A 25458-nucleotide genomic window follows, 5' to 3' on the forward strand; every position below is an offset into this window, starting at 1 on the left:
CTAGTCCTGAGAGCTCAACTCATGATTTCCTGACTCGCTACTCTTATTTGCAGGTGATAAACCAATATACCACAACCCGGAATAGGAATAAACTCAGTGGCTCTATGTGAAGTTTTTAAGTGATGGAAACATCTACAAGGAACTTCATCCCAACCTGTGGTGATCCATGTGACAAATGGGTGGCTCTGAAACTGTCACATGGACAGTCATTGCCAAATGTCCTAAGTGAAGTCACAATTCACATGCTGAGGAGAATTTTTTTTATTGGCTTAGTCTGTTTTAGCATCACACTGCTTTTAATTAAGCTGTAAAAGAGCAATAAAATGTCAGGGACAGCTCTCAGGCAACGTATGTTTATCTCATCTTAAGTTTATTCTCACTGGATTTAGGGGAGAGGCTAATCTCAAAATTGTTGGCAGTATCTTGCGACATCTTACTGTACAGCTACAGTGTCCAAAACGATGTGCAAAACACATAAAAGATAAGATGACTGCTTTCCCAGTATTCCTCCCTACTTATCCAAACTATGACCTAATTTAAATGGAAGAAAACATTTTTCTATGGCAGCCATTTATAAATGTCATACATATATAGTGTAGAATTGGTAACTACATTCTAAAATTATAAATCATTTTATGACATGAAAAAATAAGCTAACTAGATTTTATGAGATATATATAAGAGACACACCTAAATCAAACAAATTATGGTACCTCCATATAATGGAGTCTTCTGCAGATGAAAAAGGAATAAAGATTATATCTATATACTGATGTGGAGTGTTCAACAAGATATATTTTAGTAAAAAAATTTGGGTCCAGCACCCTAGCTGGTTTGGCTCAGTGGATAGAGCATTGGCCCATGGACTGAGGGGCCCTGGGTTCAACTCTGATCAAGGGCATGCACTTCGGTTGCAGGCTTATCCCTAGCCCAGTTGGGGTATGTGTGGGAGGCAGCCAATCGATGTTTCTCTCTCACACGGATGTTTCTCTCTACATTCATGTTTCTCTCTGTGTGTGTCTCCCCCTTCCCTTCCATTCTCTCTAAAAATCAATGGAAAAATATCCACAGGCAAGGATTAACAAAGTATGTGTATATATACACATACTTTGTTAATATATATATACTAGAGGCCTGTTGCACGAAGAGATTCGTGCAGTAGGCCTTCCCTTCCCCTGGCTGCCGGCACCGGTTTTCCTCCGGCACCCGGGACCCTGGCCTTCGCTCCAGACAGAGCCTTCAGTCTTCGAGGCTCAGGAGGGAGCCTTCAGTCTTCGTGGCTCTGGATGGAGCCTTCAGTCTTCGCTCCGCCGCTTCGCCCCTACGTATGCAAATTAACCGCCATCTTTGTTGGGTTAATTTGCATACTCTCCTGATTGGCTAGTGAGCATAGCGAAGGGACGGTTAATTTACATGTTTGTCTATTATTAGGTAAGATATCCAGCTGTGTTATAGTATACTACCTTTTGAGGGGATGTGTGTATGTATGTTTGTATATGTGTTTATGTTGACAAAGATTTTTTGCTTGACCAAACTTTGCTCATGCTCCCCTGAACCCTCTCCTCAACAAGGACGTTTCCTTGCAGAATCTAGTTTTAGCAAGAATCCTGCTAAGTCATTTAGAAGAATTCCCCATAGTGATCACTAGCTGATAAATTTGCTAAAGCGGCAATCTCTTCCCCAACCACTCAAGAAATCCAAGCAGTTTCCTTGGGACTATGCCACTCGGTCCCACTCGGTCCCACTCGGTCCCTTAGACCCCTCGTGGGTTTATGTACCCTCCCTTGAGGGAGAGAACTTCTTTGGGCTAACACCTCAGGAAATCATAAGAGAACTGCATGGTCCAATAACAGCTTCAGACTCAGGAAGAGTTGGATTTTGGGGAAAAAGCTGGAAGTTTAATTCAGTTAGATGGACTCTGGAAACACCAGGATGGCTGCTTGGTGGCTCCTAAGTCTCTCTCTCCAGTCATTGTGTATGGTTTACACAGCATGACTCCCCATGGAAAGGATGAATTGAGGGAAATATTAGACAAATGGAGGTTTGGACCCTTCCCATGGAGGATGGGGGACTCTAGCTAAACTGACTTAGCAGGGTTTTTGCTAATACCAGATTTTTGTGGATGTGCAAAATGGGCCTAGATCAGGTTCAGAAGCCTGACTAAAGTGGTCAAAGACTCTTTGTCAGTAACCATATTTGTTTCATTTTATTTTTATAAATGTTATGTATACGGTTGCATTGTTTTTGATATATTTTTATTTATTTATTTTTTATCTTAAATATATTTATATTGATTTCAGAGAGGAAGCGAGAGGGAGAGAAAGATAGAAACATCAATGATGCGAGGAGTTTCGCAGGCCGATGCTCTATCCACTGAGCCAAACCGGCTAGGGCAACCATATTTGTTTTAAATATTTAAAAGAACACAGTATAATCAAGTGAAGAGAAAATAAGGGGAAGATAAATTCTCCTCTACTCTCTTTGGGTTCCCAGCTGGGCCTAAGATGTAAACTGATGTAATCGTGACAGATTAACACGGGAAAAGCATAAAATTTTGTTAAATGTTCACATGTTCACGGGAGCCTTCACAAGAGAATGAAGAGTCAAAGAAGTGACCAGAGCAGGAAGCTATTGTACCTTTAGACAAAGTAACAAGAAATTTGTGAAAAACTGGCAAAGCCTCAGAGGGGTTTGGACTCCGGGTAGTAATGATGAAGCAACTAGGAAGATAAGGGTTAGTTTAACAAGGTTTGTTTGGACAGATTTCCAGGCTCCAAATTTCTTGTCTCTGGTGATAAGACTGTCTTGCCTCCTCCTGCTATGGGGAGGGCACTTTGCACATGGGAGATTTATCTTTTGCTTTTTGGACAGGGGGTCAGAGTGTCCTTCTTGTCCCAGCTGTTTCTTACATGCCTTTAAGTAATCAACATGTCAAAGGCATATTTTGGTGTGGCATACTCTGGTTTCCTTCAAGAACAATCCTTAAGAATTGAAAACAAACTGAAGCTAAAGAACCTAACTACATATCAAGTTGGTAGCATATCCATACAAGGAAAAAAAAGTACTTCAAAAGACTTTAAAATACAATATTTTGCCTGCACATCCCCGTGGGATGTAATTTAAGGAAAAAGAGCTGCAAAGAAGTTTTAAATTGCAGTTGATAGTTACTGTTAGTAGAGATATTGGTACAGCCTCACATACGGAATATTCTTTCTTAAAATAAATTGAACTGAACCTAATCACACCTCTTTTACAGGAAATGTAGAAGATGGAGAAAATTTAGATGACATTATGAAAAAGCAATCAGCCACATTCAAAATGTGGAACATTCTAAAAGATAAATGATTCTCCAACAAATATATGGTGTAGGAAGAAAGAGTTAAAGAGAGGTAGTATAAAATAAGAGATTTAAAGGATAACATAAGAAAATAAATGTGTCTACTTTATTTGAATCCTGATTTCCTTTGTGACAATCAGATAAATTTTAATATGCATTGGGTAGTAGATGAGACAAGTGAAGAAGTCATTAATTTTATCAGGTATGGCAATGGAAAGGTGGTCATGCTAAAAAAAATGTATTAGCTAACAATGCATCCAGAAATATTTATGGATTCCATCATATGACATATGGGTTTTTAAAATACTCTAGTGTCTTCTCCTGGCTGGTGTGGCTCAATGGATTGAGCACCGTCCCATCCACCAAGAGGTTGCTGGTTTGATTCCCAGTCAGGTTTTGGGCTCATTCCCCAGTGGGGGGTATGTGAGAGGCAGCTGATCCATGTTTCTTGCTCATCAATGTTTCTATCTCTCTCTCTCTCTCCTTTTTCCCTTCCTCTCTCTCTCAAATCAATATAAACATATTTTAAAAAAATACTCTAGTGTCCTAACACTAAACAAACAGATTAAAAGAAGAGTATGGCCATTAGATGGAAATGCTTCAGAGATGACTAGTAGAGCAGAATGGGAAAAGTGTTTTTGGTTTAAGCAAAAGGAAGTCATTAGCAACCTTAAGAAGAGGTAGACCAAATAATTTTTTTAAAAACATATTTTTATTGACTCCAGAGTGGAAGGAGAGGGAGATAGAAATATCAATGATGAGAAAGAATCCTTTCCTAACCAGGAATTGAACCGTCACCTCTGGTTCATAGGAGAGCTAGACAGAATGATTTGGTGTTTAGAGAGGGAGGGGTTTGCGAGTGGACAGTGAGATTTTAGTTTTAAAGGGCTGGAGAAATACTAGTAGAAATAATAATAATAATAGCAATTGTAATAGTAATAGTAACTAGAGGGATTTGAGAAATGTTGGTTTGCTGACTTTTTTTTTTTTTAAATGTGGTGATTCTGCAGCCCTGGCGGATTTGGCTCAGTGGATAGAGCATCGACCTGCAGACTAAAGGGTCCCAGGTTCAATTCCAGTCAAGGCCACATGCCCAGGTTGTGGGCTTGGTCCCCAATGGTGGCATGCAGGAGGCAGCCGATCAATGATTCTCTCACATCATTGATGTTTCTGTCTCTCTGTCCCTCTCCCTTCCTCTCTGAAATCAATAAAAATAAATTAAAATAAATAAATAAATAAAGGTGGTGATTCTGTAGGGAGGTAAATGAGATTCCTCTTTCTTTTACTTTCTTTCACAATTCAGTCCATAACAGCATGCTCTCTCTTTTCCTCTGACTGAGAGGCAATCCAGAGAGTGTATGCTCCTTCCCCTGGGTCCTGGAGTGAGGAAACTTGGAGCAAAGCTTCCAGCCATAGTATAATGGCTGTACAGTGAAAGCAAGAATAAACCCTTGTTGTTTTAAGCCACTGACATTTTGGGGTTGTTTGTTATTATAGTATACTTCAGCCCATCTGACTTAAGGATACTTTTTTAAAAAGTATTTTTTTTATTTATCATCTTCCCTCCCTCCCCCCATTTCCTTACCCCCTCTCCTTTGGCAACCATCAGCTTGTTCTCTGTATGTATAGGTCTGTTTCTGTTTTGCTTTCATTCATTTGGTTGTTTTTTTATTCCACATGTAAGTGAAATCAAATGGTATTTGTCTTTCTCTATCTGACTTATTTCACTTAACAAATATCCTCTATATCCATCCATGTTGTTCCAAATGGCAAGATTTCATTCTTTTTTATTGCTGAGTAATATTCCATTTGTGTGTGTGTGTGTGTGTGTGTGTGTTGTCAACATAAGAGATGTTTAAACCTGTAGAGAATTTTTGTGAGTTTTATTTGAACCAAACTGATGACAATTGCTGGGAAGCAAAATCTCAACAGATTGAGAAAATGCTCCAGAGAATGGTAGTTTTGCACCTTAATTCATGTATTACAATCAAAAGAGGTGAAAGTGGATTACATGATATCCATTGGTGATACATTAGGGAGGTCGGAGCAAGCAAAGTGGAGAAACCTCTGGGATTGGATAAAAAGTAAAAGAAATGGAAACATACTTCTTTTACATAGGTGGGTACAGGATAATTAACAGTTAACAATGAACAGGATTGCAATAACAATGAGAGGTTTTGTGGTCTCTCCTCTGGTGTAGTGAGAGGTCCGGAAAAAAAGAAAATGACCCTGACATTCCAAAGGTGTGTTACCATAGATGCAAAAAAGATGACATACAGGCTCAGTTCAGGTAAAGGCTGACTTTTGCCAGGGAAGATATCGGCCTAGGATATGACTACACACCATGACTCATTTTTAGTTAGGAAGTTTTCATTTCAGATCATCCTTTGTGGTTACTTTAGGTCTCTGAGTTTGTAAGGCTGCCACTCAGGCCTCCCCTGAGCTAGTCAGGTTTAGTATGTGGCCCCTTTTTTGATATATGTATATATTCATGTCTTTGTTATATATTCCTCTATGGCTGACACCTAGGTCCATATCTTGACTATTGTAAATAATGCTGCAATAAACATAGGGGTGCACATATCTTTTTGCATGAGTGTTTTTTTTTTCCTTTGGATAAATACTCAGAAGTGGAATTGCTGGGTCATATAACAACGTTGTAATTTTTTGAGGAATTTCCACATTGTTTTCCATAGGGGCTGTACCAATTTAAAATTCCACCAATAGTGCATGAGTGTTACCTTTTCTCCATTTTGCCCATCCTTGTTACTTGTTGATTTTTTATGACAGCCAAGAGGTACTTTTTAATATAATGAAATATAAAGGATGTGTAACGGATTCTGATAGTAGCTTCCACGCAGCGAGACATTGATGATAACACCTTCCCAATGTGACTAAGGGAGAAATACGTCATCAGTGTGACTTCTATATCTGTGTCCCACAGTTCTCTGTGTCTCCTGTGGCAGGAAGGGTTGAAAGTAATTGTTGACTTTTGTTTGCTAACTCCAGGAATAGCTGCATTTGTTCAGTACCTGCACGTCTGTTCTTCTATGTTTTCAGAGAAAGCTTTTTTAAAAAAAAGTATTTTTATTGACTTCAGAGAGGAAGAGATAGAAACATCGATGAGTAGAGAATCATTGACTGGCTGCCTCCTGCACACCCCCCACAGAGGATCGCGCCCACAACCCAGGCATGTTTCCTGACCAGGAATCAAACTGGTGACCTCTTGCTTCATAGGTTCGACGTTCAACCACTGAGCCAAGCCAGCTGGGCTCAGAGAAGGCTTTTTGTGTATCTTGTCACAGGAATAGAAGCAATTGCAGGGTGAGACACTCTAACCTTTAGGAAGTCTGTAGAGAACGTGGTAAGCATTCAAACAACATGATTAAATAAAATAAAATGGTTGGAAAATCCAATCAAATCCAGGCCTGAAAACTCTGAGAACCCAGCATGACGGAATATTAGGAATTGCTTCCGCATCTTCAGGCAATTTCTGGAATTTGTTACCTGCCTTAATCTTGAAACCATCACTGAGGCACTGCAGTGGTAACTTAGCAACTCTCCTTTTTTTTTTTTGTCTGTGGAGCCCCACTGAGCAGGAATGTGATTAATTTGCCTAAGGCATCAAATCCTAGCTAATGCTTCAGAGGACCAGGCTTTGTCTTAGAAATATTTTCCAGTGGATAGAAAAACAGCTCTTTCTGCCCACTGCAGGGTCTGTTCCTAAGAGCGCTGATGAAACTGCTGATAGAGCGGTTTGTTTCAGCGAGCCGCCCTGGCTAGCTGCTGTGAAGCCTGAACCCATTTACCCTTCAGGCAGGTTTGCTAATGTAGCCGGGGTCCCTTCTCAACAGCCTCAGTTGGGTTCGTCCAGGATTCAGACTTGCCGTAGCAAGATCTGGAAGGCTGATGGGTGACAAGGGATTGGTCTCTTTTGCATAAGGAGCCTCATGGAAAAGGAATCATCTTAAGGGAAGAAAAAGTTGAAATCCACTTCCTTTGATTTGGTTCAAAGACAGTGAGAGGGTTAAGTAGTGGGGGGCGGGGGATGCTGAGGACAGCATGGTGGCTGTCTGTCACTCAGATTGCCTGCTGCCTGGCTGAGTCCTGGGAGAAGGAAAAGGAGCTGTAATAAACAAGTGAAAATGGAAAAAGCTATTCCACTTATAACCTGAGAAGGGCTAGACCTTCCTCTGAAGCCTCATCAGAGAGCACACTGCTCTTCCCGTGTCCTGTGAGCTGTTCCCATGGTCACCTCTGGCTCCTGCTCCCCTTGCACTCTGCCCCCTGCCCCCCTGCACTCCCTTCTCCACGGACCCAGATTTGGAACTCAGAGACTTTCTCATGATTCTTTCTCTGGTCTTTTCCCAAAGATGCCCTTATGTAAGGTGTTTATATATGTGGCAGATTTGACTGAATCGTTAGAGCCCAGAAATTATATCACATCAACATATTGCTTAACCCCCCCCCCCCAAGAGAGCTTTTTCCCACCTCGCTGCAGACACCCCTGCCCACTCTGAGGCCGCCTGCCACTTGGGTGGCGAGCAATCAAGCACGCTGACACTCCTCACCCAGAGGCCTCACATGGTCACTGCCTAATGGCTTTGTCAGGCAGCGGGGAGCCTCCTCAGGCCCAGGGCTAATGCACCACTGCCACCCTCAACTGATGCGACTGAGGCAGAGAGATAAACACCCCAGCTTTCCAATCCTGCAGGGAAACGCTGGGGGCATGTTCCTCACGGGGTCCACCTGTAATCCCCTCATTAACATATCTTTCCCAGGCTTCGGTCTCTTCCCTGTGACTCACTATTCACCCCTATACGTTAGCTTCCTTCCGGGTAACACCTTCCAAACAGCCTGCTTGCACCCATGCCCCTCCTCAGGGGCTGCTTTTTGGGAAAATCTAAACCAAGACCAGTCTCTATCCCCTGCCTTGCCACCAATTTAAATTCTCTACCCTCTCTTCGTTCTTCAGGCCTTTCTTCTTATAGCTGACATCTCATTAATATCTCTGCTGAAATAATGGACCATCTACTTTTCAATACACAGGCTAGCAACACAGAGGAGCTGTGTCTTTAACATTCCAGTCTTCTCCCCCCCGCCCTCTCTTCAATCAGCATCTGTATGTAAAAGAGGCAGTGAGGACCCTCTGGGTCCAGGCAACCATTATTCTACTTTCTGTTGCTATGGGTTTGGCTTTAAAATACATATTCTACATAGAAGTGAGATCATACAGTATTTGTTCTCTGTCTGACTTATTTCATTTAGAATAATGCCCTTAAGGTCCATCCATGCTGTTACAAACAGCAGGATTTATGGCTGAATTGTTTTCCACATTTTTTCTTATCCAGAAAGCAAAATCTCAATGGATTGAAATAATGCTCCAGAGAAAGGAAGTTTTGCACCTTATTTTATACATTACAATTAAAAGAGAAGACATAAGTGGGTTACATGAAATCCATTGGTGATAGATTAGGGAGGTGGGAGAAAGCAAGGGAGGGGGAACCTTTGGGATTGGATAAAAAGTGAAATGATAGACACATATTTATTTTACATAGGTGAGTATAGGATAGGTAATAGTCTACAGTTAACTCAATAACAACGAGGGGACTTGTGGCCTCTGCAGGGTAGTGCCTGGAAAAAGAAATTTACTTTGACATTCCAAAGGCATGTTATCGTAGATGCAGAAGGACAACTAACAGGCTTAGTTAAGGTGAAAATTGACCGTTGTCAGGGAATATTTCTGGCGTAGGACATGACTACCAACTGTAAACTGCTTTTAGTTAAAAAGTTTTGATTTCAGACCATCCTTTGTGGTTATTTTAGGTCTCTGAGTTTGAAAGGCCGCCTCCCAGGCCCCCCCTTAACTTGTCAGGTTTAGTATGTGGCTCCTTTTGTGTCCACACATGTTTTGGCTGTTGTGAATAATGCTGCAATGAACATGCAGACAGATACAGATAACTCTTCAAGAGAATGATTTCATAGCCTTCATATTTAGATCCAGAAGTGGGGTTACTGGATCATACAGTAGCTCTATTTTGCATTTTTTAAAGATATATTTTCATTGATTTTTCTACAGAAAGGAAGGGAGAAGCATAGAAAGTTAGAAATATCAATGAGTGAGAAATATTGATCAGCTGCCTCCTGCACACCCCCTACTGGGGATGTGCCTGCAACCAAGGTACATGCCCTTGACCGGAATCGAACCTGGGACCCTTCAGTTGGTAGTCCGATGCTCTATCCACTGAGCCAAACCGGTTAGGGCTATTTTGCATTTTTTGAGGAACCTCTATACCAGCGGTTCTCAACCTGTGGGTTGCAACCCCTTTGGGGTCGAATGACCCTTTCACAGGGGTCGCCTAAGACCATTGGAAAACACATATATAATTACATATTGTTTTGTGATTAATCACTATGCTTTAATTATGTTCAATTTGTAACAATGAAATTGGGGGTCACCACAACATGAGGAACTGTATTAAAGGGTCGCGGCAATAGGAAGGTTGAGAACCACTGCTCTATACTGTTTTCTGTAGTGGTTGTATTAATTTACATTCTTACCAACAGTGCACTCCTAGTACACTTTCCTTCTCAATACATCCTCACTGACACTTACGTCTTCTCTCTCTCTCTCTCTCTCTCTCTCTCTCTCTCTCTCTCTCTCTTTAGAAAAGCAAGTAAGAATTTATTGACGGGAGCAAAAGCACACTTATATCTTGTCTTTTTTATAACAGCTATTCTCATAGGGGTGAAGTGTACCTCAATGTGGTTTTGATTTGCTTTCCCTGAGGATTAGTGATATTGGACATCTTTTCATATGTCTGTTGGCTATTTGTGTCTTCTTTGGAAAAATGACTATTTGGAACCTCTGTCCATTTTTAAATTGGATTATTTGGGGTTTTTTTGCACTTCAGTTGTATAAGTTCCTTATATATTTTGGATATAAATCCATTATCTAATATATGCTTTGCAAATATTTTCTCCTATTCAGTGGGTTGCCTTTTCATTCCGTTGATTGCTTCTTTGCTGTGCAGAAGGTTTCAGTTTGATATAGTCCCACTTGTTCATTTTTAAAAATTTGTTGCTTATGCTTTTATTATCATATCCAAAAAATTGTTGCCAAGTCCAATGTCAAAGAACTTTCCCCCCATTTTCCTTCAGGAGTTTTGGTTTCAGGTCTTACATTCAAGTCTTTAGTCCATTTCGAGTTAATTTTTACAAATGGTGTTAAGATAGGAGTGCAATTTTATTCTTTTGCATGTGAACATCCAGTTTTCCCAGCACCATTTATTGAAAAGACTATCTTTCCCCCATTCAGTGTTCTTGGCTTCCTTATCAAATATTAGTCAATGATATGTGTCTAGGTTTATTTCAGGGCTCTCTTTAGACTCTTGCTGCTCTCTTGGCTTGTGGCTTGTGCTTGGCTCTCTTACATTCGTCCCGATGGCCTGTAACCATGCAGACTCCACACGCTATGTCCTAATGGAGTGAGTGGAAAACACAAGCTAAGCTAGCCTGATGCTGGACTGGACTCGGCTCCAACATGGAAAGGAAATTCTGGACACTGGCTCTGATTTTCGCTTTGCTGAACCCCCAGCTACACTTCTTCTATGACTAAGTATGGGACTTTGGAAATCCAGGGGTAATTCCACAGAAATAAGGCTTTCTATTATATCTCTTCCTCCCATTAGCGCTTCTGGAAATTCTTATTCCAGCAGGATCCCAAGAATCCCACTTCCACAAGCTACTGGGGGAGATGAGTCCCTTTCCTGGCCTGTAACATTTTGATTACTACAGCTTTGTGGTATAGTTTGAAATCAGGAAGTATGGTGCCTCCAGCTTTGTTTTTCTTTCTCAATATTGTTTTGGCTCTTCCTGTTTGTTTTGCTTAGTTTTTGTGGTTCCATACAAATTTTTTTTTAAAAAATATATTCTATTGATCTTTCACAGAGAGGAAGGGAGAGGGATAGAGAGTTAGAAACATCCATGAGAGAGAAACATCTATCAGCTGCCTCCTGCACACCCCCCACTGGGGATGTGCCCGCAACCAAGGTACATGCCATTGACCGGAATCGAACCGGGGACTCTGCAGTCCACAGGCCGACGCTCTAGCCACTGAGCCAAACTGGTTAGGGATCCATACAAATTTTAAGATTTTTAAAAAATATTCTTTGAAAAATGACATTGGAATTTTGGTAGGAATTGCATTGAATCTATAAATGACTTTGGGTATTATGGGCATTTTAACAATATTACTTCTCATCCACGAACATGGGATATCTTTCCACTTATGTTCATCTTCCCCAATTTCTTTCATTCATATCTCACTATTTTCAGTGTACAGATCTTTCATCTCCTAGGTTAAATTTTTTTGTGTTTTATTATTATTTTTTATTCTGTGTAATGGAATTGTTTATTTTTCATTCAGAAACAAAACTGTACCCTGCCATTTTACTTAATTTGTTGATTAGTTCTTACAGTGTTTTGGTGGTACTTTAGGGTTTTTTTTATATATAAGATCATATATGTCATCTGTAAACAGAGTCAATTTTATGTCTTCCTTTCTTTTTGCCTAATTGCTCTGGCTAGGACTTCCAGTACTGTGTTGAATAGGACAAAGCTCATCATCTCTGCTTCTTTCTCCATTAGGATCAATTTTCTCCCAGGAGCCTCTTCATTGACTCATGCTTACATTTTTTGGCAAGAAGTACCCTATGGTTTTCCAGATGTGCACAGGCATGTATGAATCAGGCCAGAAGTGCACTGATGAGTCTCAGAAGGTAGTTTCTGCTGTGTTAGTAAAGCATCTAGCCTTCAAAATTGACGACAACTACAAGTCCTGAACTTGACCTCCTTAATTGAGATACACAAAGTTGGGCACTTTCAAAGGCATTTACACCTGGATTTGGACTCCAACTCTACTGATTATCTGTTTACAATTTTATTGATTTTTGTTGTTGTTGTTGCTCTAATTCTTATTATTTCTTTTTTCTGCTTACTTTGGATTTAGTTTGCACTTTTTTTCTGATTTCCTAAGGTGGAAACTCAGATTGCTGATTTCAGATCTTTCTCTTTTTCTAATATATGCATTCAATAGTATAAATTTCCCTCTAAAAATTGCTTTTACTGCATTCCTCACATTTTGGTAAGTTGTGTTTTCATTCTCATTTAGTTAAAAATATTTTTAAATTTCTCTGGAGATTTCTTCTTTGACCCATGTGTTATTTAGTAGTGCGGCTCTCTCTCTCTCTCTTTCTCTCTCTCTCTCTCTCATTCTCTCCCCTTCCCTTCCCTTCCCTTCCCTTCCCTTCCCTTCCCTTCCCTTCCCTTCCTTTTCTTCCTTCCTTCCTTCCTTCCTTCCTTCCTTCCTTCCTTCCTTCCTTCCTTCCTTCCTTCCTTTCTTCTTTCTTTCTTTCTTTCTTTCTTTCTTTCTTTCTTTCTTTCTTTCTTTCTTTCTTTCTTTCTTTCTTTCTTTCTCTCTTTCTTTTTTTCTTTCTTTCGAGATACTATTTATTTCCCATCAACCTTATTGCCATTTTCTGTTTAAGAGTCTGTAGAAGAATAGCTTCAGACCACTCAGTGGTTGTTCCTACCCATTCAGTGGCCTGCGTGGTGGGGGCTGCAGGCCGGTCTTCTGTGGCAGGCTGAGCTCCAGGCTTCAGTGGGAAACTGCTGAACAGGCACAGAGGGCACCTGAGCCTCCAGACAAGTCTGCAACCTTGGGCTGAGCAGCAGTGAACTTGGGAGGTGGAGCAGTCCATTCACCTTGAAATTTCTCTTTGGCCACAGCCTTTTTTTTTTTTTTAGCAGTGGCCTGCTCGTCCTTTTTAGTCTCTACAGGATATCTGTGGAAATAGAGATCCGGCATGACCTCCTGCAGAGAGATGGTGCCAAGCATGCACAGAACTTCCCTGACCAGTGTCCGTCACATTAGAGTCACTGAGTGAGCTCCTTTGTTGTACTTGATGGCAATGTCCACACAGTGTAGAGGAGGGTGTGTGTTACACCGGGCACTGGTAGGTGGGTTAACATAAGATACCTTAGTGAAAGGCTGGCCTTCAACCCTGGGATCAATAACCACCAGAAGTTGTGGCTTCCAGAAGGCTGTCTAGACCTGGTCAGCAAAGATTCCAGTAGTAAAGTGCCAGCAAAAGAAGTGGCTCCAAAGGCAGCAGCAAACTTCAGCACAGCCTGTTGGCCATTGTTCCTGAAGCATATGACACTGACACCAGACAGTATTTCAATGGCATGAAATGTCAGGAGAAGCTTCTCTCAGGGTCTCTTCAGATTTATGGTGAAGATGCCATCACTTTTCCTTCTGTAGATGCATGTTCCATTTGGAAGACCAGGTTGGTGCCACCTAAGTGGGTTCCTGCTGCAAGGAATTGGAGGATATCCTCCTCCTTCATCTGTGGAACATCAAAGACTCCAAACATTGTGGAAGTTCCCCTTTATATTATGATAGGAACACAGAACACCACCACATGGACACCTCTCTGGGTAGCACAGAAAGGCTACATGTGTATAACTGTAATTTTTCAGCTATCTTTCTGTCATTGATTTCTAGTTCAATTCCACTGTGATCTGAGAGCAGACATCAAATGATTTCTATTTTTAAAAATTTGTAAAGGTGTGTTTTACAGCCCAGAATGTGTTCTCTCTTGGTCAGAACTCCATGTGAGCTGGAGGAGAATGTGTATGCTGCTGTGGTTGGATGAAGCAGTCTATCGATGTCAGTTATAGCCAGTTGATAGATGGTGTTGTTGAGTTCAATTATGTCTCTATTGATTTTCTGCCTGCTGGATCTGTCCATTTGTGATAGAGGGGTGTTGAAGTCTACACTTATGATAGTGGATTCATCTGTTTCTCCTTGCAGTTCTATTAGTTTTTGCTTCACATAGTTTGACAGTCTGTTATTATGTGCATACATGTTAAGGGTTGTTATGTCTTCTTGGAGAATTGACCCCTAATGCCATTCTTTATTCCTGATACATTTTCTTGCTTTGAAGTCTGCCCTGTCTAAAATAAATATAGTTATACTTGTTTTCTTTTGATTAGAGTTAGCTGGTATATTTTTTTATCATCCATTCGCTTTTTATTTTGTTTTACCTTTATATTGAGGCATAATTGACACACATTATATTAGTTTCAGATGTACAACATGATTCCATATTTGTATATATTACAGAATGATCACCACAATAAGTCTCATTATCATCCATCACCATATGTAGTAACAGAATTTGGTTCCTCGTGATGAGAACTTTTAAGATCTACTCTCTTAGCAATTTTCAAGTATGCAATACAATATTGTTAACTATAGTTGTCATGCTGTACATCACATCTTCATGACTTACTTATTTTGTAACTGGAAGTTTGTACCTTGTGACTCCCTTCGCCCATTTTGCCCTCTCCTTCCTCTGGCAACCACTAATTGATTCTCTGAATCTCTGAGTGTGTGTGTGTGTGTGTGTGTGTGTGTGTGTGTGTGTTTTAAAGATCCCACATATAAGAGAGATCAGATAGTATTTTTTTCTCTATCTGACTCATTTCACTGAGCATGATTCTCTCTAGATCCATCATGTTGTCACAAATGGCAAGATTCCATTTCTTTTTATGACTGAATAGTATTCCATTGTGTATATACCAGTATACATCACATTTTCTTTATCTATTCATCTGTTGGTGGACTCAGGCTGTTTCCATATCTTGGCTATTATAAATAATGCTGCAGTGAACATGGGAGTGCGTATCTTTTTTTTGAGTTAGTGCTTTTGTTTTCTTTGGATAACTACCTAGAAGTGGAATTGCTAGATCACACAGCAGCTCTATTTTTAATTTTTTGAGGAACCCTTATACTGTTTTCCATAGTGGCAGCGCCAATTTGCATTTCCACCAACAGTGCACAAGGGCTTCTTTTTCTTTACATTCTCACCACTGCTTGCTGTTTCTGGTCTTTTTGGTAATAACCATTTTAACATGTGTGAAATGATTTTTTATTGTGTTTTTGATTTGCCTTTCTTTGATGATTAGTGATGTCGAGCATCTTTTCATGTATCTGTTGGTCATTTGTATGTCTTCTTGGGAAAAATGTTCATTTAGTGCTCTGCCCATTTTTAAGTTGGATTGTTTGTTTTGCTATTGAGTTAAGTTATTTATGTATTTTGGATATTAACTCCTTATTAGATATATGATTTGCAAATATTTTCTCCCATTATCAAAATGTCTTTTCACTTTGATAATGGTTTTTCTTTGCTGTGCAGAAATTTTTTGGTTTGCTTAGTCCCACTTGTTTATTTTGCCTTTGTTTTTGGTGTAAAATTTAAAAAATCCCTGCCAAGACCAATGTCAAAAAGCTTACCATATATATTTTCTTCTAGGAGTTTCATGTCTTATTCAAGTCATTAATTCATTTTGAGCTAATTTCATATATGTTGCATGACAGTAGTTTAGTTTCATTCTTTTGCATGTGGCTGTAACAGTTCGTCCAACACCATTTACTGAAGAGACTATCCTTTTCCTATTGTAGATTCTTGGCTCTTTTCTTGTCAATTAATTGACCATATAAGCATGGATTTATCTCTTGGTTCTCTATTCTGCTCCACTGTTATGTGTCTGTTTGTATGCCATTATCATACTGGCTTGATTACTATAGCTTTGTGATATAGTTTGAAATCAAGGAGTGTGATGCCTCTAACTTTTCTTGTAGTTCCATACAAATTTTAGGATTATTTGCTCTATTTCTAAGGAAAAAAACCCCAAACCATTGGAATTTTGATAGGAATTGAATGTGTAGATTGTTTTGGTAGTTAATATTAATTCTTTCCATCCATGAGCATGGTATACTAGTATACTTTCATTTATTTGTGTCTTCTTTAATTTTTTTTACCAATGTCTTAGAGTTGTCAGTATACAGGTTTTTCACTTTGTTAAATTTTTCCCTAGGTATTCTATTCTTTCTGGTGCAATTGTACATGGAATTGTTTTCTTAATTTCTCTTTCAGATATTTTATTTTTAGTGTATAGAAATACAACAGATTTCTGTATATTGATTTTGTATCCTGAATCTTTACTGAATTCATATATTAACTGTAACATTTTTTTTGGTAGAGTTTTTAGGGTTTTCTATATGTAACATCATGTCATCTGTAAATGGTGACAGTTTTACTTCTTCCATTCCAATTTGGAAGCCTTTCCATCCAGTCGCTCGTAATCTATACCTGTCTTTATATTTAAAGTGAGTTTCTTGAGCTTCTGGGTTGGTGAACACCTGGGGATTTGGGGGTTGTGGTGCGCCTAGAAAAGGCATGGAAGCTCCTTACTACCCTTCCCCCATACCTAGCTCTATGCAACAATTCCATCGGACTGTTCTTGAGTTATATCCTTTTATAATTAACTGGTGATCTAGTTGGCTATCAGAGAGACATGGAACAAGAAGATGCAGTAGAAACAGTCAAAACTAGGGAGAATAAGTCATCTGTCATCCTGACAAGATCTTTCCATGTCTTCATGATCAGTAACATTGATCTTGACATTGATGATTCCTTAAACCTATTGGTGAAAACTGCACTTAATTTGCCTTGCTTTAGTCTGATAATAGTGGTGACTAGAGTGTACTGTGACAGAGACCTAGATCTTGACATGAGCTATAAAAACTCATGGGACAACACGTGGTGCACAAATAGGAGGTTGGAGTGGAAGGACTATTACTTGTCCATCAGGTTTCCCTTTGATTTTTGTAAATGGGGAGGACAGTTCTTGGTGCAGTAAAATTATGCAGGTTTCATGTAAATATTTTTGTAATCAAAGTTTATTTCCGTCAAATGTTATTTTTTATTTCTTTAATATGTTAGAATTTGATTTTTTGAAAATCTGATGACTCTAAGTGTTTGTCATCCATTTGTTAAGTAAGCGGTCTCTAGCAGATCTGTTTCAAATGCAAGTACAGAAACCGAATGAAAAGTTTGCTTAAGACACTGAGTCTGGTGTTTTTCATTTTCTCTTGGGCTGACCATTCAAATTGACAAACCAGCAGGAGATAGGAAAAAATACTTAACTTATGTGTTCCATTATAGGATAAGTACACAAAAATTTTCTAAAAAATTATTGTATAATTGCATAGCAAAATTTGCCAATATGCTATTCTATGTGCATCCCTAAGTAAGTTACTGGGATAGAGAAGAAGCCATTTACATTAGTGCAAGGTAAATAGAAAGTCTAAATGAATGTAAGTACTATTATTCTTCATCAAATTCAATGTTATTCAGGTGCAAATACAGGAAATGTATTTTTAATAACAAAAGATAGTTTAAAGTAACAAAAAATAGGATCACTAAAAACTGCAGACACTGACCTGCTGTTAAGAATGCTAACTTGAAAATAAAATAAATATGGTACATAGCTTTCCCATTTCCCATCTACTGCCAAAACAGATACTGACTTGGGCCCAAGGTTTTTGTCTAATTGCAAATAATTTTGAGAACACTGAAAATTTGTTATGCAAATAATTACGCACACATACACTCTGTGGATTTAAATGGATCAAGTGTAAGAAATACATTTTGGTCCCAGAATTAGCAACACATCAGAGGTGTTGTGCATGTACCCGAGGGAGGCCAGGGAACTCTTGCTGAAGGTTCTGCTGTCATTGGTGCTCTGCACTGACCCCTCCTGAAGCTCCTGACTCGGCAGGGCCCATCTCCTGAAGATACTCAAGACTGACAGCAGTCCCTAAGTGGAACTTCATGCCCACTTGAATGGATCCATTAGTTCTATACCATGAAGATATTAAAAGCTAAGAAACCAGGTCTTAACATTCATGATCTGATGACTATGATTGATAGTCATATTCCTGCCATATTCCTCTTAGTAAACCATCCACCACTCCCTTTGAAGAATAGCAGCCAAGTAGCATGGACTTCAGCACCAATAACTTACTCATGGTGGCTTCTCAGTAAATATGTCTTTAATTTTAAAAAATGTAAATTTCTTAAAGTTTCATGTATCACATACCACTTATAAAGTCTTACTATTAAAAAAATAATAATTTGATTTTTAAAAAATTAAGTGTGAAAACATGGCTTCCAAATAGGGGTTCAAGCTAGTCTAAGCAGCCATACACTGCTTGAGAGGTGATTCACGTTTGCTATTTTGAGGAGTCAAGTTGAAATTAAGTGATCCTTGATAGTTTTTGGAAAGTGAGGTGAAAGTATTATACCTGATAATATCTTACAGAAATTCCAACAAATATGAGAATGTGCCAGAAAAGAACTTTAGAAGAATGTTTCCAGATGTTTCAGATTATTTATCAGCCTACTACCAGCCCTGAAGATATTCTAATGGTCACAAAAGATGTCATTAAAGAATTTGCAGATGATGGTGTCAAGTACCTGGAACTAAGGGGTACATCCAGATCTGAAAATGCTACAGGAATAACTAAAAGGACTTATGTGGAATCTGTACTTGAAAGTATGAAACAGTCTAAAGAAGAAAACTTAGACGTTGAAGTTAGGTATTTGATATCAATTGACAGAAGAGGTGGCCCTTTAGTGGCTAAGGAGACTAGTAAATTTTCTGAAGAATTCTTCCTTTCTACTGAAGATACAGTTTTTGGCCTTGCCCTCAGTGGAGACCCTACAGCTGGGCAAGTGAAGATTTCTTGGAACTTCTTTTAGAAGAAGGCAGCGGCAGGGGGTGGGGGTGGGGGGCCGGGAGCCGGGGAGGAGGGAAGCAGTTCTGAAGTTGGCATTGCATCTTCCAGAGACTCCAACCCCTTCAAAAGAAACACAGATAGTCCTGGATCTGCTTCCCAACAGATAGAGCATGGGACGTTTCTCCACTCCTCTGAGGGGGATGGGGGTGGAGTGGGGTTTCTGGATCTGCTGGACTTTATGAGGAAATACCAGATACTGCTGGAACTCTGTTTACCTCAAGTATCAAAAGTCAGACAGTTCCCTCTTATCACTAGCATCGTTTCAGATTCCTACAGCATTGCTCATCCTTCTGTGAACTGTACCGACGATAGGGGTGTTTTTTTGCTATAGACCTTTCCCAAGAGCACTAGCTGGCAGTTGAAAACTTAATTGGACCCAATCTCAGGTATGGGATCTGTCTTGTGATTCCGTCAACTACATCTTTGCTTCTGACAGCACCAGGTCTGAACTGAAGCCCAAAGGGTGACACTTTTAAAGCTGGAACGAGGTGAATTACTTTTGAATGTGTTGCAACCAAAATCTTGCAGCCATATTCCTCTTAGTAAACCGTCTACCGCTCCCTTAGAAAAACAGCAGCCAAGTAGCATGGGCTCCATCGCCAATACCTTACTCACGGTGACTGCTCAGTAAATATTTATTAAATTGGAAAAAAAGAGAAAAATTTTATTTTTTTATTTTTCAAAGTTCCATGCATCACATACCACTGATAAAATTTTGCCAACTAATAAAATAAAGAGGAACTCTTGATAATTTGAGTTTTAAAAAATTAAGCTGTAGAAACATGACCTCAGCACAGGGGTTCAGCCAGTCTAACCAGCCATACACTGCTTGAGAGGAGGTCCACATTTGCTATTTTGAGGAGTTATGTTGAAACTAAGTGGTTCTAGCAGTTGTTGGAAAGTGAGGTGAAAGTTTTCTACTTGATGATACCTTACAGACACGCCAACAAATATGAGAATGTGCCAGAGTTCGCATTGTAAGAAGATGCCCAAAGGGATAGTGACTGAAAAGCCATATGCCAAATAGACCCTGGAGACACTGCAGTTTTACAGGTGATGTTCATATGAGATCAAAAAGTAAGTTTCCCTTTTCTGAAATCTAGGCCTGTTCATTATAATTGCATTGTTAACAGCAAGCAAAAGAAGCAACATTGAGCTCAGACTGGGCTCTAGGGGTTAATCCCTGTAGAATCAGAGAAGGGATTCAAGTTTCTGTCCTGAACATCCTAAAACATTGGTTTCAGAGCCACAGTGTAACTATTTATGTTGGTTATTCATGCTCTTTGGGGGGAATTATGCCCAAGACAACCCTAAACAAACAAGAAGTGATTTAAAGAGTATGTTAGTTAACAGACTCTTATAGTAAATTACTACAGATGGTGACTATTGAAGCGTATAAATAGTAACAACCAGTTGGCCTTCCCTGAGCACCTGCTTTGGAGTGGGAGAGGCTGGACTTTGCACACAGAGGGACGCTTTCCCCGAGTAACGTATGGCTCGTAGGAGCAAATTGTGCATCTGAAAAAAAATGCAGCAAAAATATTAAAGAATAAGCATTAATTTTTACTTCATATTTGATGAATTAAACCATTTTCTATGGCGTTTTATAGTAGACTTAGTGAAAGACTTTAAGTATTAAGTTATTACCGACACTCATGAAACAGTCCAATAAAATATAATGTCAATATATGGCAAATTCAAATTAAACAATATTTCCAACATATCTGACAGAAATTTATATATAGAATGTCTGATGTTGCACTCTTACAGGAATCAGAGATAATGGATGGTTTTATTCAACATGCACAGAATATGTATTTTTTGTATCATAAATCTATTTAAATAAAACAAGTTTTAAATGTTTATGTATTTATGTATTCCATACTTGTTACTTTGAGAAAGCAAAATAGCATTCCTGATCAAGGTACATTATTTTTTAACTGCAGAACTGAGTGAGTTTTTCTTTTTCTTTTTTTAAAAAAATATATTTTTATTGATTTCAGAGAGGAAGGAAGAGAGAGAGAGAAACATCAATGATGAGAGAGAATCATTGATTGGCTGCCTCTGGCAGGCTCCACATTAGGGATCAGCCCACAACCCGAGCATGTGCCCTTAACTGGAATTGAACCTGGGACCTTTTAGTCTGCAGGCCAACACTCTATTCACTGAGCCAAACCAGCTAGGGCCTGAGTGAGTTTATCTTGGGTGGGATAGCATCCTCACAGTCTTAAATCACTAGAGAGACTGTATTTTTGAGTAATGCCAATTGAACTATAAAGAAAAAACACTCCTCATAATTAAAAATTTCCTGAAAGTGAATGTTTTGCCTACCCAAATGAAGGTATTGTGGACCCCATGTCAAACCATTAAATATATTGTATACAGTCGGTATATTACATATAATGGTATATATCGTGTGGAAAGCATAGTCAGATTATAGTTCTGTGTACTGTTCTCGTAACAATAGATCTTTTTAATAAAGACTTCTCTTTTTATTGACTTTAAACATTTCTTTAAAAGTGAGTTTCTCGTAGATAGTATACGTTTGGGTCTTGATATTTTATCTACTCTGACAATCTCTGTCTTAAAATGGTGTATTTAAAACATTGATATTCAAAGTGATTATTAATGTAATGAATTAATATCTACCATATTTATTACTGTTTTTATTTTATGTCACTATTATTTGTTCCTATTTTTGTCTTCCACTCTTTTCCTTCCTTTTTGTGGTTTTAATTGAGCTTTTTATATGTTTCCATTTCCTTCCATTCTTGGCATACTTTTTTACTATTAAAATTTTAATTAATTGTTTAATTAATTATTTTTAGATCTTTTGGTGAAAAGTTTATTGATTATATTAGTCCTTTCCTAGAACATCCTATCTAATAATAGACAAGCATGGTAATTGACCATACCTTTGCTACGTCTCCCATTGGCTAATCAGCGAGATATGCAAATTAACCATCAACAAAGACGGCGGTTAATTTGCATACATAGGTGCGAAGCGGCGAAGAGAAGACTGAAGGCTGCTCCGGGTGGAGCAGTGAAGGCTTGAAGGCGGCTCCAGCTAGAGCAGCGAAGACTGAAGGCGGCTCCGGCCGGAGGGAAGGCCTGGGTCCCGATTGCCGGAGGAAAACCGCTGCAGGCAGCCAGGGGAAGGGAAGGCCTATTGCACGAATCTTTTCGTGCAACAGGCCTCTAGTTTGGATATAAGCAAGAAAACCCACCAGCCACCAAATTCACAATAGAAACTAGTTTACTAAGCTGGGAAGGAAGGGGGAAGAGTTAAAATTATCGCATATTTTAGAATAAGAATGTCAAATAATTATATAAAATTTTCATTCATGCAGGTGATTATTTAAATACCTATGACTGGGTTTTTATTCATTCATAAAGTATTTGGGGTCTATTACTAGTATGTGCAGACACACATTTCTATTCCTAATGAGGCCTATAAAGACAGATACTCTTGCAAATTTAACATGTAATTTAATATCTTAAAAAAATTTTGGCCCTGGCCAGGTATCTCAGTTGGTTTGGATTTCCAGTGGGGCACATGCAGGAACCAAACGATGATGGAATAAATGAGTAGAACAACAAATCTCTCTCTGTCTCTCTCTCAGTAAGCTATTAAATTTTTTTAAAAGTTTAATGATTGTCCTAAACTTTGCAATACACAGTTACAACTAATCCAAGTGTACTTTCCAATAACAATAACTCTATACAAGTTATAATAGCAAAATAATCCTACTTGCTCCCTCTTGTCCCTTGTATCATTGCTGTCGTTCATTTCACTTAGACGTATGCATACACAGGCATTTATACACACATAAGATAAATATACACAAGCATGCATAGTTGAATACATTGTTGAGATTAACAGTTTAAACAAACTGTTAGTTCAATTAAAAATAAAAAAATAAAAGTTTTTATTTTACCTTCCCTGTTCCTTTGATGCTCTTCCTTTCTTTGAGTTTCTGACCTCTCTATTATTATTATTTTTTTTTTCTGTAAAAAACATCTTTTCACAATTCTCACAGGCAGGTCTACTGGCAATGAATTTGCTCAATTTTCTTAAAGAGTGTATTTCTCTGTGAATGGGATGCCCTAGATACCCCTGGGGAGGGGTGCGCACTGTGACAGCAGCAAGGCCTGATCCCCGGAGGAGGGAGCTTACCCACCACCACAGCCATTGTCCGGCACACTTGGAGTGTTCCGGCAAAGCTCCCACCCACCCTCCGGCAGAGGTCATTTGATTCGGAAAAGCTCAGAGAGAAAGGGGAAAGTGGGTTATTAAGTGCTCATGGGGGTTATTAACAAACTATAGAAACAAACCCTGAAAGGGTAGTCTTTTCATGGGGGTTATTAAGTGCCCTGACAGGAGATGGGACCCTCAGCCTTGGTTTATTTGGAAGATGCTCTATATAACCAGCTGAGGGGCCCGGCCAGGTCTTCCCTACCAGGGCACTGTTCTGTGACGCAGAGTCTTTGCTTCCTTATGCTTTTTAGTCAGGCTTGCTCCCTAACCTTCTCCTAGGCTCATCTGTGTAATTCCTTGTAAAATACAGTTTAAAAAAAAAATATATATATACATATACATATATATATACATATACATATATATACATATATACATATATATATATACAGTTTAAAATACAGTTTAAAAATATAGTTTATACAGTTTAAAATACAGTTTAAAAATATATATATATTTCAGAGAGGAAGGGAGAGGGAGAGAGAGAGATAGAAACATCAATGATGAGAGAGAATCATCAATCCACTGCCTCCTGCACGCCTCACACTGGGGATCGAGCCCGCAACCACAGGCATTTACCCCCACCGGGAATCGAACCGATGACCTCCTGGTTCATAGCTCAACACTCAACTACTGAGCCATGCTGACCAGGCATAAAATCCAGTTTTAGTTAGAACCGTGCTAAGTCAATTTCATCAGAACCTCCATACTGAACCACAGGTGGACCCTGGCATAGTACCAGGTGTACCCTAGAACCACAGAACAGCACCGCACCCCAGATGAACTCGGCCTTGTACTTGAGAGCCACTCAACACTAACGCAGACGCACTTCCCTAACTGCGGTTGATCGCCTTAGTGCGCTTGCAGCTCAGACTGCAGGCGAACCTCCCCACTTACTGGCAGGTCTTACTGTGCCACTCTTTTTTTTTTTAATAAATCTTTATTGTTCAGATTATTACAGTTGTTCCCCCTTTTCCCCCCCATATGCACCACTCTTTTGTGATGAAGATCCTTTGCTTCATTATACTTTCCCGTCGGGTTTGCTCCCTAACCTTCTCCTGGGCTCATCTGGGCACTTGCTTGTAAAATCCAGTTTTAGCAAGAACTCTAAGTCAGTTTCATCAGAACTGTCCCCCCACCAGTGCTCCCCCTCAGATCACCCCAAATATCAGGTCAGGACCCTCACCTTTCACCGTCCTCCAGGGGATATTTGATCAACCTGTCGCGTCTTCAGAAAGACTCCCGTTAGGTTTGTTGGGCCAGAACACCCTTTCCCTGTGCGCACCTCCATGCACAGCATCCGACAGAGCACCATTCTTTGGCTGCCTCTAGTGGCACCATGGGCGGTACTGCAGCACGTGCCCTGGTACTGTGCCCGCAGATGCACCCCAAGGCAGGGGTACCTCGGCCCCTTACGTCCAGGTCTTACTGCGGCACCCTTTTGAGACCAAGATTCTTTGCTTCGTTATACTTTTTAGCCGAGCTTACTCCCTAACCTCTAAGGCTGATCTGTGCATTTCCTTGTAAAATCCAGTTTTAGCAAGAATCGTGCTAAGTCCGTTTCACCAGAACCTCCATACTGAACCACAGGCCCACCTTGGCGCCTATGGTGTGAACCCTGGAGCGGTACCGCGGGTGTACCCCAGCGCTGTACCTCCCATGTGCCTCGGCTTTCTACCGCAGGTGACGGTCAGCACTGAGTGGTCACACCTGGGAAACTTAGGGCAGTTCTCCCTCAGCCCCTGGCCCATGCACTCCGGCGCTTGCGTCCGGTCTTCCCGTGGCACTCCTGCGTAAGGAAGATTCTTTGCTTCGTTACACTTTTGGGTATGGTTCTCTCCCTAACCTCCTAGGCTCATCTGCTAAGTCAGGTTCACCAGAACCTCCCTGCCTGCCCCCATATGCAATCTCCCTGAATATCTGATCAGAACCCTCACCTTTCACCACCCCCCAGGTGCTATCTGATGACCCTATAGCAGGGGTCCTCAAACTTTTTAAATAGAGAGCCAGTTCACTTTCCCTCAGACCGTTGGAGGGCCGGACTATAGTTTTTAAAAAAAACTATGAACAAATTCCTATGCACACTGCACATATCTTATTTTGAAGTAAAAAAACAAAACGGGAACAAATACAATATTTGTATTTGCATGT

The 25458-nt window shown here is 39.8% G+C and overlaps 2 pseudogenes; one reads left to right on the top strand and one right to left on the bottom strand.

Moving 5' to 3' along the window:
- Positions 1 to 12843: 12843 nt before the first annotated feature.
- Positions 12844 to 13773, bottom strand: LOC102439470 (annotated as a pseudogene).
- A 2989-nt stretch (positions 13774 to 16762) lies between these two features.
- Positions 16763 to 19516, top strand: LOC102439804 (annotated as a pseudogene).
- The last annotated feature ends 5942 nt before the right edge of the window (positions 19517 to 25458 follow it).

This window comes from Myotis lucifugus, unplaced genomic scaffold, assembly GCF_000147115.1.
Source record: "Myotis lucifugus unplaced genomic scaffold, Myoluc2.0 scaffold_3, whole genome shotgun sequence".
Taxonomy (NCBI): Eukaryota; Metazoa; Chordata; class Mammalia; order Chiroptera; family Vespertilionidae; genus Myotis; species Myotis lucifugus.